Source organism: Dreissena polymorpha, chromosome 15 (assembly GCF_020536995.1).
Source record: "Dreissena polymorpha isolate Duluth1 chromosome 15, UMN_Dpol_1.0, whole genome shotgun sequence".
Lineage (NCBI taxonomy): Eukaryota > Metazoa > Mollusca > Bivalvia > Myida > Dreissenidae > Dreissena > Dreissena polymorpha.
Window position 1 is genome coordinate 50772671 of NC_068369.1, and position 8564 is coordinate 50781234.

At 39.4% G+C, this 8564-nt stretch overlaps 1 long non-coding RNA gene across 6 annotated transcripts in view; it reads right to left on the reverse strand.

Moving 5' to 3' along the window:
• Positions 1–1034: 1034 nt before the first annotated feature.
• LOC127859540 (uncharacterized) overlaps positions 1035–8564 on the reverse strand; it is a 26303-nt gene continuing 18773 nt past the window's right edge. For 3 of the 6 annotated variants that reach the window (XR_008039428.1, XR_008039430.1, XR_008039431.1), the window contains exons 12-15: positions 4448–4611; positions 2723–2807; positions 2143–2243; positions 1035–1635 (exon numbers count right to left, since the gene is read on the reverse strand). This is a non-coding gene — a long non-coding RNA (uncharacterized LOC127859540). Of the gene's footprint in view, positions 1636–2142; positions 2244–2722; positions 2808–4447; positions 4612–5118; positions 5220–5698; positions 5784–8564 lie in introns of all 6 variants that reach the window. The other 3 variants (XR_008039426.1, XR_008039427.1, XR_008039429.1) reach the window with 3 other exon arrangements.

Below are 8564 nucleotides of genomic sequence, written 5' to 3' on the forward strand. Positions count from 1 at the left end.
AAATTCAGCCGTGGGAAAATCTATTTATAAAACGGATTGACCTACTGGCAATCCGTAATAAGAAATTTCGGCCAATCAGCGCCATCGTTCTATAAGCGCATCAACCAATTAAGACGCCGCTTTTTAACAGCGATAGGCATATCCACTGTAAAGTACTGCGTCTTTTTAAGGTTATATTACACTAATTCCGATTCCCATAGGGTCCCATTATAAAACTGACAACTTTCACAGCATTTTTATTGCCTTTCCGACGTATCAATTTTTCCGAACCTGGTATAATTTTAAAGATGGATCTGTCATCTTCCAATAATTGCAATCAAAAACATACCGTCTCGCAACTTCTAAGAAAGTAAATCGCTGTCGAATGAACCCACCGTAGAAAAACGCGTTTCGGAATCCTAATTTCGACAAAAGCCCCACACAATAGAAAACACACCCTCAAAAGTTCATCTTTTAAGTTAGCTTCCAATCCAAGGCATCAAAGTACTCCAGGCACATACAGGATATTACAAATAACCACAAAAGACATGTCTCACATTGTTAAATGGCTTATATTCAAGAAGAGAAAAGGAACTCTTTAGAAATAGGCACTACTTTCGAATGGACCACGGAGGGATACACAATGATTTAGTGTAATGTAACCTTTAAGGGAACTCAACTTTGTCCCATCTTTTTCAAACTTTCTCCACATGAGATTTCAACTATTTCCACAATGAATATGCAATTTCAGTGCATTCGGATGGGGGTAAAGGCCTTAAAATGGCCATTTAAAGCGGTGACTAAATTGGCCGCAGTCAAGTCGGAATGCATGATTTTTAGTCTAAGTGACGACAGCTGATTTTGTGTCTCCAATTATTGTTACGCGTAACTTTTATGGCAAAAACTGGTATCATTGCATGCGAAATTCACCAATATATCAGCAAAAGGCCCAAATAAATGTATTGATTGTGAATCAGTGTACTTTTCTTGATGAAATAGGAGACTTTTTTTTAATTTTAAGCATTTTTTTGAATAAAAAACTCACTGACAGCATATAAAATCATGTTTTTTAAGAAAATTATTATTAAAAGCTTCACTTACAATCTAAACATACACATTGCAATTACAAAAATTAATGCTATTATGATGAGAGGCATAATTTGCAGCTTTCAAGCCGATACAAGCCGGCTACCCAAAATTAACACTTAAAAAGGCGCAAAGCGCTCCTTCAACAGCTTACGACACAAAGTGACACTTAATGCGCATCCAGATAGTCTCTCTCATATAAATAAGTCCTGTTAGCGACATTTTATTAAGTATTCTCTTTAAAATCCAGTGTTGAAAGCGTAAGTTTTGCAAAAATGCCCACAGTCACCATGCAAAAGAGCACGTTTGCTAAGGAATTCCTACGCGAGTGGCCACACTAATGTCGTGGCAGGAAAGTCATTTGGGTGTGATTCCTCTGTAGTTCAGTGTACATTCATTCCACTACCTGGGGATGACTATCAGGATCAATTTTCCCAGCTTGGTGTAGTGTTGACCTTTCAGGATGTTGATGGATCGTCCACAAGCGCTGCACCACTGCGGCCTCTGTTCAGGACACAGAGTCGGATTGAGGTGTACACAAACCCCCAGTCAGGCAAGGATCATCCAGACCTTTAATAAAATAAAATGTTTAGGCCCCTGAAACTGGCAATTATGTTCAACACTGAGATAAGGAAACACATAGAGGAGACATCATGCCATGGCTTTCTCATTATCGACACGGCAAACTCGAGCAGCTGGGGACTTGGCTCTAAACAAAAACAGGTATGCTCCATCAATGTGAGCAAGATGGCATGTCAGAGTTAAAAAGGGCAAACAAACAGACAAAAGAGATATAAAGGAAATTAAAAATTAAATGCCAGAAGTTATTGTAAGTATTGTTTTTCTGTCTGCAAGGGTTGCTGTGGAAAATAGTGCTTAACGCATAGTTTGGCCTGTAGGGGTTCTGCTAGCAAGAACAAATCGAAGTCATATCTGCCCGCGAACTGTAAGCTTGAGATAACCATATCTGATGAAGTACTGCTTTGAAAATGCATTCTGATTGTACTTGAACCAGATCGCATTGACAGCACAAGGCTTCAGACCCCCCAAAAGTGTGAGGCTTTCAATAGTGCTTACCTGATACCAGACCGCATTGCCCAAGACAGTGACTTTCTCCCGGAACTGCACAGGCTGCATCCGCAGCACAATCCTTAAGCTCAATCATGGTCTGGCTAACTCTGAAATAGTGAAATCTGAATTTACAGATGCTCATTTGTCTAAAGGTTATGAGTTTATTGCCTATCTTATTAAAAGCAAACACAATGACATGCTTAAGAAGACATGTGCATTTCTGAAAAGACATACAGCTGCCCGATACTTGACTAGGAAAAGGCGCTATGGTCTTCACTCTGAAATTCATTACTCTAAGGGCTTAACAGAACAAAAGCCAGATCTTACAGCCAAATGGCCCCACCTACAGCTAAATATGCTTTATAGGTTGAAAATAAAGTTATTTGTCTGAAGAACTAGTGCTATTAACTCATCAGCTATGTTGCTCCACTGGCCGCAATTCTGTAAACATAGTGTATTTATGGAAATACCTAGTCTACCACCTGCTGCGCACCACTACGTCCACTGTAAATACACAGCTAAGTTAGTACTTTAACGAACAAACTGAAATTCATGTGTTAATTAAACAATCAGTATGATGACTCACAGTGAAATCATGTCCAGTGCACCAGTCAGAGCAAGACAGCTAGCGGATTGTTGACCATCTACGGCTCAAGGACAAACGGTCAGGCCTACAAACAAAGAGAAAAATGGCATAAATGGGCTGCATGCATGTAATTTGGCATATTTTTCATCTTGCTCTCCACCTGAAACTTCAATCTAGGGACATAATAATATTTACATTTAAGATTTGTTGGAAATGTTACCCTTACTTGTCCATACCAGGTCCCCCACCCATCCGGAACAGTCCAAAACCACCTAAAACATCCATTTGGACCAAAATATTGACATCTCTCATCTATTTTAGCACCCAAATCATCAAAACATTCATTAAAATTCATTTTCTACTTGTCTCGCTTGCAGACGAATCCATGTGACCTTGACATTGCAGTTAATGTGCTTTTTAAAGGTTATATTACACTAATTCCGATTCCCATAGGGTCCCATTATAAAACTGACAACTTTCACAGCATTTTTATTGCCTTTCCGACGTATCAATTTTTCCGAACCTGGTATAATTTTAAAGATGGATCTGTCATCTTCCAATAATTGCAATCAAAAACATACCGTCTCGCAACTTCTAAGAAAGTAAATCGCTGTCGAATGAACCCACCGTAGAAAAACGCGTTTCGGAATCCTAATTTCGACAAAAGCCCCACACAATAGAAAACACACCCTCAAAAGTTCATCTTTTAAGTTAGCTTCCAATCCAAGGCATCAAAGTACTCCAGGCACATACAGGATATTACAAATAACCACAAAAGACATGTCTCACATTGTTAAATGGCTTATATTCAAGAAGAGAAAAGGAACTCTTTAGAAATAGGCACTACTTTCGAATGGACCACGGAGGGATACACAATGATTTAGTGTAATGTAACCTTTAAGGGAACTCAACTTTGTCCCATCTTTTTCAAACTTTCTCCACATGAGATTTCAACTATTTCCACAATGAATATGCAATTTCAGTGCATTCGGATGGGGGTAAAGGCCTTAAAATGGCCATTTAAAGCGGTGACTAAATTGGCCGCAGTCAAGTCGGAATGCATGATTTTTAGTCTAAGTGACGACAGCTGATTTTGTGTCTCCAATTATTGTTACGCGTAACTTTTATGGCAAAAACTGGTATCATTGCATGCGAAATTCACCAATATATCAGCAAAAGGCCCAAATAAATGTATTGATTGTGAATCAGTGTACTTTTCTTGATGAAATAGGAGACTTTTTTTTTAATTTTAAGCATTTTTTTGAATAAAAAACTCACTGACAGCATATAAAATCATGTTTTTTAAGAAAATTATTATTAAAAGCTTCACTTACAATCTAAACATACACATTGCAATTACAAAAATTAATGCTATTATGATGAGAGGCATAATTTGCAGCTTTCAAGCCGATACAAGCCGGCTACCCAAAATTAACACTTAAAAAGGCGCAAAGCGCTCCTTCAACAGCTTACGACACAAAGTGACACTTAATGCGCATCCAGATAGTCTCTCTCATATAAATAAGTCCTGTTAGCGACATTTTATTAAGTATTCTCTTTAAAATCCAGTGTTGAAAGCGTAAGTTTTGCAAAAATGCCCACAGTCACCATGCAAAAGAGCACGTTTGCTAAGGAATTCCTACGCGAGTGGCCACACTAATGTCGTGGCAGGAAAGTCATTTGGGTGTGATTCCTCTGTAGTTCAGTGTACATTCATTCCACTACCTGGGGATGACTATCAGGATCAATTTTCCCAGCTTGGTGTAGTGTTGACCTTTCAGGATGTTGATGGATCGTCCACAAGCGCTGCACCACTGCGGCCTCTGTTCAGGACACAGAGTCGGATTGAGGTGTACACAAACCCCCAGTCAGGCAAGGATCATCCAGACCTTTAATAAAATAAAATGTTTAGGCCCCTGAAACTGGCAATTATGTTCAACACTGAGATAAGGAAACACATAGAGGAGACATCATGCCATGGCTTTCTCATTATCGACACGGCAAACTCGAGCAGCTGGGGACTTGGCTCTAAACAAAAACAGGTATGCTCCATCAATGTGAGCAAGATGGCATGTCAGAGTTAAAAAGGGCAAACAAACAGACAAAAGAGATATAAAGGAAATTAAAAATTAAATGCCAGAAGTTATTGTAAGTATTGTTTTTCTGTCTGCAAGGGTTGCTGTGGAAAATAGTGCTTAACGCATAGTTTGGCCTGTAGGGGTTCTGCTAGCAAGAACAAATCGAAGTCATATCTGCCCGCGAACTGTAAGCTTGAGATAACCATATCTGATGAAGTACTGCTTTGAAAATGCATTCTGATTGTACTTGAACCAGATCGCATTGACAGCACAAGGCTTCAGACCCCCCAAAAGTGTGAGGCTTTCAATAGTGCTTACCTGATACCAGACCGCATTGCCCAAGACAGTGACTTTCTCCCGGAACTGCACAGGCTGCATCCGCAGCACAATCCTTAAGCTCAATCATGGTCTGGCTAACTCTGAAATAGTGAAATCTGAATTTACAGATGCTCATTTGTCTAAAGGTTATGAGTTTATTGCCTATCTTATTAAAAGCAAACACAATGACATGCTTAAGAAGACATGTGCATTTCTGAAAAGACATACAGCTGCCCGATACTTGACTAGGAAAAGGCGCTATGGTCTTCACTCTGAAATTCATTACTCTAAGGGCTTAACAGAACAAAAGCCAGATCTTACAGCCAAATGGCCCCACCTACAGCTAAATATGCTTTATAGGTTGAAAATAAAGTTATTTGTCTGAAGAACTAGTGCTATTAACTCATCAGCTATGTTGCTCCACTGGCCGCAATTCTGTAAACATAGTGTATTTATGGAAATACCTAGTCTACCACCTGCTGCGCACCACTACGTCCACTGTAAATACACAGCTAAGTTAGTACTTTAACGAACAAACTGAAATTCATGTGTTAATTAAACAATCAGTATGATGACTCACAGTGAAATCATGTCCAGTGCACCAGTCAGAGCAAGACAGCTAGCGGATTGTTGACCATCCACGGCTCAAGGACAAACGGTCAGGCCTACAAACAAAGAGAAAAATGGCATAAATGGGCTGCATGCATGTAATTTGGCATATTTTTCATCTTGCTCTCCACCTGAAACTTCAATCTAGGGACATAATAATATTTACATTTAAGATTTGTTGGGAATGTTACCCTTACTTGTCCATACCAGGTCCCCCACCCATCCGGAACAGTCCAAACCACCTAAAACATCCATTTGGACCAAAATATTGACATCTCTCATCTATTTTAGCACCCAAATCATCAAAACATTCATTAAAATTCATTTTCTACTTGTCTCGCTTGCAGACGAATCCATGTGACCTTGACATTGCAGTTAATGTGCTTTTTAAAGGTTATATTACACTAATTCCGATTCCCATAGGGTCCCATTATAAAACTGACAACTTTCACAGCATTTTTATTGCCTTTCCGACGTATCAATTTTTCCGAACCTGGTATAATTTTAAAGATGGATCTGTCATCTTCCAATAATTGCAATCAAAAACATACCGTCTCGCAACTTCTAAGAAAGTAAATCGCTGTCGAATGAACCCACCGTAGAAAAACGCGTTTCGGAATCCTAATTTCGACAAAAGCCCCACACAATAGAAAACACACCCTCAAAAGTTCATCTTTTAAGTTAGCTTCCAATCCAAGGCATCAAAGTACTCCAGGCACATACAGGATATTACAAATAACCACAAAAGACATGTCTCACATTGTTAAATGGCTTATATTCAAAGAAGAGAAAAGGAACTCTTTAGAAATAGGCACTACTTTCGAATGGACCACGGAGGGATACACAATGATTTAGTGTAATGTAACCTTTAAGGGAACTCAACTTTGGTCCCATCTTTTTTCAAACTTCTCCACATGAGATTTCAACTATTTCCACAATGAATATGCAATTTCAGTGCATTCGGATGGGGGTAAAGGCCTTAAAATGGCCATTTAAAGCGGTGACTAAATGGCCGCAGTCAAGTCGGAATGCATGATTTTTAGTCTAAGTGACGACAGCTGATTTTGTGTCTCAATTATTGTTACGCGTAACTTTTATGGCAAAACTGGTATCATTGCATGCGAAATTCACCAATATATCAGCAAAAGGCCAAATAAATGTATTGATTGTGAATCAGTGTACTTTTCTTGATGAATAGGAGACTTTTTTTTAATTTTAGCATTTTTTGAATAAAAAACTCACTGACAGCATATAAATCATGTTTTTTAAGAACATTATTATTAAAAGCTTCACTACAATCTAAACATACACATTGCAATTACAAAAATTAATGCTATTATGATGAGAGGCTAATTTGCAGCTTTCAAGCGCGATACAAGCCGGCTACCAAAATTAACACTTAAAAAGGCGCAAAGCGCTCCTTCATCAACATTACGACACAAAGTGACACTTAATGCGCATCCAGATAGTCTCTCTCCTATAAATAAGTCCTGTTAGCGACATTTTATTAAGTATTCTCTTTAAATCCAGTGTTGAAAGCGTAAGTTTTGCAAAAATGGCCCACAGTCACCATGCAAAAGAGCACGTTGCTAAGGAATTCCTACGCGAGTGCCACACTAATGTCGTGGCAGGAAAGTCATTTGGGTGTGATTCCTCTGTAGTTCAGTGTAATTCATTCCACTACCTGGGGATGACTATCAGGATCATTTTCCCCAGCTTGGTGTAGTGTTGACCTTTCAGGATGTTGATGGATCGTCACAAGCGCTGCACCACTGCGGCCTCTGTTCAGGACACCAGAGCGGATTGAGGTGTACCAACCCCCCAGTGCAAGGATCATCCAGACCTTTAATAAAATAAAATGTTTAGAGCCCCTGAAACTGGCAATTATGTTCAACACTGAGATAGGAAACACATGAGGAGACATCATGCCATGGCTTTCTCATTATCGACACGGCAACTCGAGCGCTGGGACTTGGCTCTAAACAAAAACAGGTATGCTCCATCAATGTGGCAAGATGGCATGTCAGAGTTAAAAGGCAAACAAACAGACAAAAGAGATATAAAGAAAAAAAATTAATGCCAGAAGTTATTGTAGTATTGTTTTCTGTCTGCAAGGGTTGCTGTGGAAATAGTGCTTAACGCATAGTTTGGCCTGTAGGGGTTCTGCTAGCAAGAACAAATCGAGTCATATCTGCTGCCCGCGAACTGTAAGCTTGAGATAACCATATCTGATGAAGTACTGCTTTAAAATGCATTCTGATTGTACTTGAACCAGATCGCATTGACAGCACAAGGCTTCAGACCCCCAAAAGTTTGAGGCTTTCAATAGTGCTTACCTGATACCAGACCGCATTGCCACAGACAGTGACTTTCTCTCTCCCGAACTGCACGGCTGCATCCGCCGCAGCACAATCCTTAAGCTCAATCATGGTCTGGCTAACTCTGAAATAGTGAAATCTGAATTTACAGATGCTCATTGTCTAAAGGTTATGAGTTTATGTGCCTATCTTATTAAAAGCAAACACAATGACATGCTTAAGAAGACATGTGCATTCTGAAAAGACATACAGCTGCCCGATACTTGACTAGGAAAAGGCGCTATGGTCTTCACTCTGAAATTCATTACTCTCTAGGGCTTAACAGAACAAAAGCCAGATCTTACAGCAATGGGACCATGGCCCCACCTACAGCTAAATATGCTTTATAGGTGAAAATAAAGTTATTTGTCTGAAGAACTAGTGCTATAACTCATCAGCTATGTTGCTCCACTGGCCGCAATTCTGTAAACATAGTGTATTTATGGAAATACCTAGTCTACCTACCTGCTGCGCACCACT